Below are 9,265 nucleotides of genomic sequence, written 5' to 3' on the forward strand. Positions count from 1 at the left end.
GGCCACAACTCAGAGTAGCTGCTTCTGCAATGGAGGATTTGAACATGGTTCACTCAGACTCCATGTCCCCAGACTCTCCTGGGGAGTGAAAGAAATTCTTGTGAGTTGTGAGTCACAGATAGGGGCCTCAGCCAGGTGTTCCCAGCACACCATCACTACATATTTGGGTTTTCCAGGTCTATCCTGCAGCCTCTTGCCTGCCATCTGATCTAACTCACCATCAGGTGGTGATCAGTTGACAGCTCTGCTCCTCTCTTCACCTGAGAGTCCAAGACATATTGGAATCTTGTTCACATACTATTTCCTGGACCATTCATATAGCTGTGTCAACTTTAGGCTAGCACATCCAAGATAAAGTCAACAATGGCTTCCACTTCACTTAGTGCTTTGCTACTGTTTTCTTGGTTTCATTGTAATGTTTTTTTTTTTTTAGTTTAGTGAAATTACACCTCTGATGGATGTATGTCTCAGCTGCATCAGCACTTCTCCTCTTTTCCCAGGCCTTAAACTGATGTTGACACTGAAGCTTCAAAGCTTGTATCGAGCAGAGGGGGTGTTTCCAAATGAAGCCTTGCTTCAAATCTTGTCATTTTCCAGACTGTCGATGACAAAACGAGGCCTTGGTTTCTCACAGAATCACATGACTGTTTCAGTTTAAGATTCATAGATTTGAACTGTTGATACAAGAACAGAGAACTACAGGTTACTTTGTAGAAAATGCTGAGATTTTAGAGTATGTTTATTGTTTTAATTTTATTTATTGTTTAGTATTCAGGATTTGAATTGTGTTTGATTCAACTCTTGACAGTGAGAATACGAAACCACTATTAATAACCTGATTTATCTCCCTGTAGGATAAAGGGTAGCATATATCTCATATAATAGAAACTTTTGTTTCTAAATAAAAATCAAATGTTTCCCTTTCCTCTTTCAGTTACACAAGGTTGTCAGTAATTGCAAATCTCAACGGTATGATTGATGATGGCTGCACTTCATCAGTTTTAACAGTAGGTGTTACTAGTGAATGCTGAGTCAAATGAGGCTTCGAGTATGAACCTTTTGGTGACACAATGAACTGCATAGCCTCATTGCTTCAGGAAAGCCTTGCTTGGCCACCACTACATGTACCTCTTACTACCAACAAGCTTACATCACATCTCTCCCTCACCCACACTATAGGCCCTGGTGAGTACAAGTGTAATCCATTACTACACACTTCCACCAAGTGTCTTCAGTTGGAAGTGGCTGCTATGACCTTTTTATGGGAAATGAAAATAAATGGAGGCACAGAACAGCCAATATTGGATTTTGTTGTTAATTAATCTGTGTATTATCTGGGTGGATGAAGCCGGGGGGAGGATGTTAATTCAATTACAGTCAGTGAGTTGGATAATGCACTGTTGTAATTGTTCAAATGTATAAGACTGCTCACATTAGGGAGATGAAAGGCAGGCCTGATTTCCTTCTGCAGAACGGTGAAAAATGATTTGTTTGGTTTTGGGGTGTGAGGCATAAATTTAACCCTTCGGCTGGCTAACTGTAAATGTACATTGCTAAAGCCCGTCTGTGTATTTTTTTCTTTTTATTCACTTGCTTCACTTTTATTTTTTATTTTAACACATCAACACAGTCACATCTTAAAGTAGTTTTCACTGTCTAAATGGCCAAACAAATCATTTATATATTTTGTATTTTTTCTCAAGCCCCCACTTTTTGCATTCATTCCATTGCCTTTATTTAGACAAATGTTTTACAGTCGTCATTATTAAATTTGATGATCCAGAAAAGAAAACAGGCCCAGGGTCACAAAGTAATGTAAGCCTATTTCAATGTGATGTTTTCTTCAGTAAATTCAGTAATTTTTTAAAAATTTGTTTTGAAAACAGAGATTCAATACAAGGCACATTAATTAGATGCTTTTGTTTTAAGTATAGAAATCTATGCTAATAAAAATTTATATCACAAATAATAAATGTCAAATTGGATTATTTTTGTACGCTGTGGTGAGCTTTCTGCCAGGCAGACCTGCGTGCAAGTTAATTTCTTCCTATGGTTTGTACTATCATCTTGTGGTCATTTCTGGTAACAGCTCTCACTGTACCACTAAAGCCAACTGTTTAAGTAGGCTATTCTGATGAGAAGATTGTAGATATCAGAAGAAAACTTTATAGCAATAATCTTGCATTTATGAAATAAATGAACTTGTCATTTTGATGCTTGTACTGCACTCATTATGGGCTCAATACAGGGTCACAAAGATTTTGAGCTATTTCATTTGTAGAAAAATTGTATTTGTAAAAACATTTTAAGTGTGTGAACAAAATGTCACACAGTGACACCGAAAATGATTAAGTGCATTTGTGAACATCTATGTACATATACAAAGTAACACATTTCATGTACAACTCCCAGGTTATGAGCACAAATTCCATGGATGTATAAAGAAAAATCTGATAATAGTGAGTAAGGTAGGTAGGTAGGTAGAACTTTATTGATCCCACAGTGGGGAAATTCCAGTGTTCCAGCAGCAATAAGGGACAAAAACAACAAGACACCATAAGAACAGATACCACGCACCAATCTTGATAGACAAATTCAGAAAGAACGGAACGAAAAAAAACCAAAAACAAAAGAGGACAGAGCTACTGGAACTCGCTGCCACTCCGTGCAGTGAGTCTTAAAAATAGCATGTTATTGAAATAACAATATGAACAATGAACAGGGCCAGGGGTTGAAATAAAAAAAAGATTAAATTATAGCAACTGCAGAGACAGTAACTTAGTATTACATGTGCTGGAGCTGTTAATATATTGTTGTCCAGTCAGTCCTCTAGAGGGCGTTAGTTTCTGAACACATCCTATGTGGTGAAGAAAGCCCAGCAAAGGTTTTTCTTCCTCAGGAAGCTGAAACATGCTGGTCTCTCCTCTCAGTTGCTCGCAAACTTCTACAGAGCGACAGCTGCAGACCCAACCCACCCAGGCAACAGTCTGTTTGTGCCTCTTCCCTCCAGGAAAAGGTACAGGAATATAAAGACTAAAACAAACAGACTGAGACACAGCTTCTTCTCCAGAGCTGTGAAATCAATCACCCCCCCAACCCCTAGTCACACACACACAACCTCCCCCCTATGGACAGACACAAAACCTCACACTTCTTCCTAAAGACTGAGATTTGCACTGAGCTGCACCTTATAATGTTACTACACTCCTGCTGCTAACATGCTGCTGACCTGATTAGGCTCCATACATCCCTTTTTATTTGTTCATATTTTTTATATTGACATACAATTGTGTGTTATGTATATAATATGTCTGTCTGTTAAGCCGAGAGCTGCCAGAAAAAAATTTCGTTGTGCGTTTGTGACCGGGCCAATATACAGGCCTAGGCAACTCAGACCATAGTAACTTTTAGTAGTTCCCCAAGAATAACACCCCTCCTGTTTTCAAAGGTCAAATTCATGCAAACCTCATCAGTACTGAGCTGCTACTCCCCAGATAAGTCTGCAAACACGAGACGTTGGAGTTACTCACAAAGAAAACTTTGAGTCAATGTATAATTTAACAGTGAAAATATTTTGAGAAGCCTAACCCCAGAAGCTAAAATGTTACCTATAAGAAGAGGTTTCCCCCAACTCAATAAATACAGTGCAGAACAGGAATAAAATGGTCAGAGTCAACAGGTTAAAAGGCACCATTAAATAAACACCACAAATCAATTAATCACACATCAACCAACCAACCAAATATAAGAGGGCCTTGCCTCCCTGTGCATAAAACCATTCACACACCATAAAATTGACTAAACCCTATTTGGAAACAATACAATAAATAGGGAACATACCTAGGTCAACCTCTTAACACTAATACCAAACAAGACAAAACATTACATAAGCAAAGCACTATATAGACAAAACAGCAGTGGCTATCACCCCTTGGCTGCACGTCACCCTAGCACAGCATGTGTGATGGACGCCAACTTCTACTGAATCACGCTCGCATCAATTATCGCTCCTGGAGAGCATGCGGCAATCTCCTAAAAACAGTCTTAAAAGAAAAGCAGGACACAGATCGATGGAGGGAGATTCATTTCAAACCAGTTACGGCAGCGACCAGCACAGAAACTGTTTATCGCAACAGCATCTCCTCAGGTGTTATTTATATCCATGATCATTCTGACAAATTACTAACCAGGCGGTGTAGGCGTGGCCAACCTGCCGGTTACACTATGCATAATGACAAGAAAGATTCTTGACTCTTGACTTGACTTTTCTATGGTAGTTGTATTTTAGCCATTAGGTGGCAAGAGAAGAAAAAGTGCTTCGAATATGTCAACAAGCATGGTGGTGTGTTTCACTCACCATCTAAAGCCATCCGCTCGTTCGTAGCCCTTTGAGTGGCAATATGAGTAAGTTTCTGAGTTTAATACCAATTTTAGACACGATACTGATTATTTGAGTAAGTTTAGAATGTGTTAATTTGTGATAATTTGATATTTGTGTTACAAAATAGTAAACCATGATATAAAACTAAATGGTATTAACTCTTTCGAGCACTTTCTCTGGACATTGATATGATTTATTCGATATTTAATTTGATTTCTAGACACTGAATATTTCTCTGTATTTTGTATTATTTCAGTTTCACACTTTTTTGCATTAAATCCTGGTCAACTACAACATGTGCCTGTTCCTTGGAGGAAGTGATGCAAACAAGAATTTAGCTGGCTGTGAATCTCAATATAGGACCTGATGGTCACATTGGTTGTGACAGTACATGCGAGTCGTCAGTGTGGTAATTCGCTGTGGCGACCCTTAAACAGGGAAAGCTGAAAGCGACCTTCTTTTTATGTATGTGACAATGTAAATGCTTCCTATCTCAACAAGGTTTGTTGAATTGGAATGTTATCATTGGTCCTTATTTGTATTTAAATAGCACTTGAAAGTGAACATAGGAGCTCAATAAATTTTTTAAATTATACTTCTGTTACATTTTAATTACTACAAATATAACTGTGTGAAATAGGCATCACTGGAGACCGTGATCCAGATGATAACAGGAGCTGGGTGAACCGCGGTGACGATCCCCTGGAGTTCTTCAGTGTGGGTGGGCCCAAGTCCATTAACCTGCTTCCTTCTGTTCCTTCCTTCTCCCCCAATTCTCCCCTCAATCCTCTGGTCGACATGGGCGCCAGTGAAGATGAGCTTCCTCTGGCCAAACAGCATGCTCCCACCACTGCTCCGCCTTCGGTGTTTGGGGCTCTGACCACTTGTGAGGTCAGTTGGTTTTTGTTGAGGTATCAGACAGTTCAGTTTGCTGTATTTTTAGTTTCCTTATCTTTTGTTGACCTCTTTTAGGGCCCAATTTATCTGATGTTAATGTTTGTATTTTTCCTTATTTTTGGGTTAATAAAAAGCCCTTTATTTTGAACTTTGAAAGCTGTGTCTTTTGCCTTACTGCTTGGTCCCTGACATTTGGTGGCAGTGGTGGGATCATCCAGTGAGTGACACAGATTTTATTTTCCTCCCTCTCTCTTCAAATGGTTTCTCCTAATTTTGGATGGAGTGATGTCTCGTGGAGGAGCAAGAGGAGGATGGGCAGATGGAAGAAGAGATGGTCTCACCTAGCAGACTGTTCCAGAGGATGAAATGAATAAGGGAGCTTGTGGAGGAGCTGATGGCACTGTGGATGAAGGTAGAGAACCAAAAATGTCAGACCTGTATGCAATTCTCCCGACTGTTATGGGTGAGCAGGAGGCCTGGGAAGCTCAACAGAAGGAAGAGAGGGCATGGCAAGAACAACGTTTTAAAGCATTACAACATCAGTTCCAGCTATTACAGCTAGAGGTATAGGCACAGACAACTCCTGTTCCTGATTCTGCACCTGTAGAGTGTGATCCAGTGGATTTAGAACCACCTGATTTAAGTGGTGGACTACAGGTTAAAGTAGCTTCCCCTTTGGAGAATGTTGCATCATCTCAATTCTGAGCAGGTCAGTCTCAGTTTCATCATATGCCTAGATTGGAAAAGCTTTCAGACAGTGATGATATTGAACATGTTTTGGTTACATTTGAGCGAATTGCAGCAGCATGTCGATGGCCTGAGTGCGACTGGGTTTTTCATCTTATACCCCTGCTGACTGGTAAGGCAAGAGGTGCCTATGTACATATGGACTTGGATGATGCTCAGGATTATGAAAAAGTAAAAACTGCTATTCTAACTAAATACGATATAAATCCTGAGACTTATAGGCAGAAGTTCCACTCCCTGGAGGTGAATCCTGATGAAAGCCCCAAAGAATTGTATGCAAGGCTTACGGGAAGTGGATCCAGCCAAATGAGTTACAGGTGTGGATTAAGGAGCATGACCCAAAATCTGCGCCAGAAGCAGCCACACTGGCTGAGGTGTATGTGGCTGCTCGGAAGAAGAATCAGCCGTGGAGTTATACTGCCTGGAAATCCATTAAGGACCTTCGAAAGTCGACTGTTCCCCAACCCCATCAGAGGATAAGCACAAGTGGGGAGAAGTTTCTGGTGAGGGAGAACCAACCAGTAAAGTTATCTTTAAAACAGCATGGTAAACTGCCAGTTTGTTTCTGGGCAAGAAGGGCACACTAAGCCAGTTTGTCCAAAAAACCCTGCAAAATTAACTCAAATGTGCTTTGTGCCCCATCATGGTGGTGAACCTAATGCTGACTGTGGTCAAAAAATGAGAATGACCCCTATTGAAGTGAATGGACAGGCTGTTCAGGCTTTAATTGATACTGGCAGTGGCCAGACTTTGGTGCATAGTAAATTTGTACCATATAATGTTGTTTGTGTTAATGATATGATCCCTATTTGTTGTGTTCATGGGGATGAAAAACCTTATCCCACTGCAGATATGTTTATTAAGGTGCAGGGCCAAGTTTACCTTCTGAATGTTTGAGTTGTGCCTAATTTGCCTTTTTTCTGTAGTGTTAGGTCGTGATCTGCCAGTACTTTTTGATTTGTTGCACATGAATCAAAAATGTAATGTGGTTGTGACTAGAGCTCAAGGTAGGCAGTCAGACCAACACTCAGAAACCCTCGGTGCCCTGCCCTTTTTTTGATGCTGATCTGGAGACTGTACCCGGGAAGTCACGGAAATCACGCAGGCACAGAAAGCAGGAAAAATTCAAACGCACTGTTGTTCAATTGGCAATGGATCCTACACCTGATGCATATGTGGGTTTTAAGATTCCTAGCAACATGGCTGACATGCAGCAGAAGGATCCACATCTAGTTTCATTGTTACAGAGAGCACAAGAAAGGGAATTGGGCACTGAGCCTGACTTTAGTATGACAGGAGTTTTTCCTTCAGAAGGGAGTGCTTTATCGCCAGTGTTAGAAATTAACCCAAATCCTTTGTTGGAAGCACGAGAAGTGAAGACAGGAGAGGACTGTTTAAAATCAACAGAAAGTTTACTGAAAGTCTGAGCACAAGTAGGTCTTACAGCGCTGGGATCAGACAGACAGAGCTCCCAGAGGAATTTGATTCTCTGAACCCTGAATTAAGTTTTTACAAATACATTTATCTTCTTGGGCTGCTCCACCCTGGACAGGGGTGCAACCTTCAATAGTTCATGATCCTATTGGACATTTGGTGTGAGTAGGTCAACCCCTGCCTGTGCTTGCTTGCTGATATGTGATCTAGACCAGGTGTGTGTGTGTGTGTGTGTGTGTGTCTCCGGCACCCTGATCTTGATCTCAAGGTGCACTGATCAATGGGTGGGCTGAGTTGTAGGCCCCCTGTGTGTGTGATGCTAATAAGTATGCTAAACTGGCCAGGTGGTCATCTCAGGTTGTGGGCCCCCTGGTGCTGCAGGGCACCCTAAGACAAAGCAGAACTTGGGATATGCTAAATGGGGTGAGGCATGAGTGTGAAACAGGCCAACATGTTTCTGTTAAAATATAAATAGGCTGTCTGGTCACTTAGGAGATGCAGACATCTAGTCTCTACAGAAGTTACAGCATTCAAAGTAAGCAGATTCTGTTTCATTACAATTGTAAGATATACAAGCAAGGAAAATAAATGTATTAAAAATAACCAAAGCTCAGTAGTTCCGGACAATCATCAATACAGCTGTAATATGTATAAACAAGGAAAATAAAGTTATGAAAGGTAACTAAAGGAAACTAAAGTTATGAGAAGTAACTAAAGGGAACTAAAGGTATGAGAAGTAACTAAAGTTTATAAAGCAACGAGTCTATAAGACTCAAATCTTACACCAGCATGGAGCAGTCAAGCAGCTAGTTGTTCCTCAGTCTGTTCGGGATGTTGTGCTTACTTTGGGTCACTCTATCCCTTGGGCTGGCCACTTAGGAAAGCATAAAACTACAGCCCGTGTTAAACAACATTTTTATTGGCCTGGAATGCGTGCTGATATTATTCAATTCTGCAGGAGTTGCCCTCAGTGTCAAAAAACCTCAACCAAGTTCCCTTCACGAGCTCCTCTCCAGCCCCTTCCGGTTATCTCCACCCCCTTTGAACGTTTGGGCATGGACATTGTTGGTCCAGTGGAAAGGAGTAAAGCAGGAAATCGTTATATGCTAGTGATTATTGACTATGCAACAAAATATCCAGAAGTGTTTCCCTTAAAGTCAATTAAGGCCAAGGCAGTTGCTTTTTGCCTCGTTCAGTTTTTCTCCAGAGTTGGATTTCCCACCGAGATATTAACTGATCAAGGCACTAACTTTATGTCCACTTTGCTTAAGCAGGTTTACCAGCTGCTGGGTATTAGGAGCTTACGGACAACTCCATATCATCCTCAGACTGATGGTTTAACAGAACGTTTCAACCAGACTCTTAAGCAGATGCTTCGCAAATTTGTTAATAATGCAGGTTCTGACTGGGATCAGTGGTTACCATACCTCCTTTTTGCATACAGAGAAGTGCCTCCGGCCTCCACTGGCTTCTCCCCATTTGATCTCATGTATGGGCGGGAAGTAAGGGGGCCCCTTTCACTCCTGAGAGACCTCTGGGAGGGTGGTCAAGGTAGTAATGGGCCTGTGAACATTGTGACATATGTGGTGCAGATGAGAGAACGGCTGGAGAAAATGTCTGAGCTTGCTCAGGCACATATGGCTGAGGCCCAGCGGTACCAGAAGAGATGGTATGATCGGTCCGCTCGACAGAGGACTTTTGACCAGGGTCAGAAGGTGCTGGTATTATTGCCATCAGAGGAGAGTAAGCTGCTGGCAAAGTGGTAAGGGCCTTTCAAGATTCAGGAGAAGCTGGGACCTACAACTT

This window comes from Monopterus albus, unplaced genomic scaffold (genome assembly GCF_001952655.1).
Source record: "Monopterus albus unplaced genomic scaffold, M_albus_1.0 scaffold51.1, whole genome shotgun sequence".
In the NCBI taxonomy this organism is placed as follows: domain Eukaryota; kingdom Metazoa; phylum Chordata; class Actinopteri; order Synbranchiformes; family Synbranchidae; genus Monopterus; species Monopterus albus.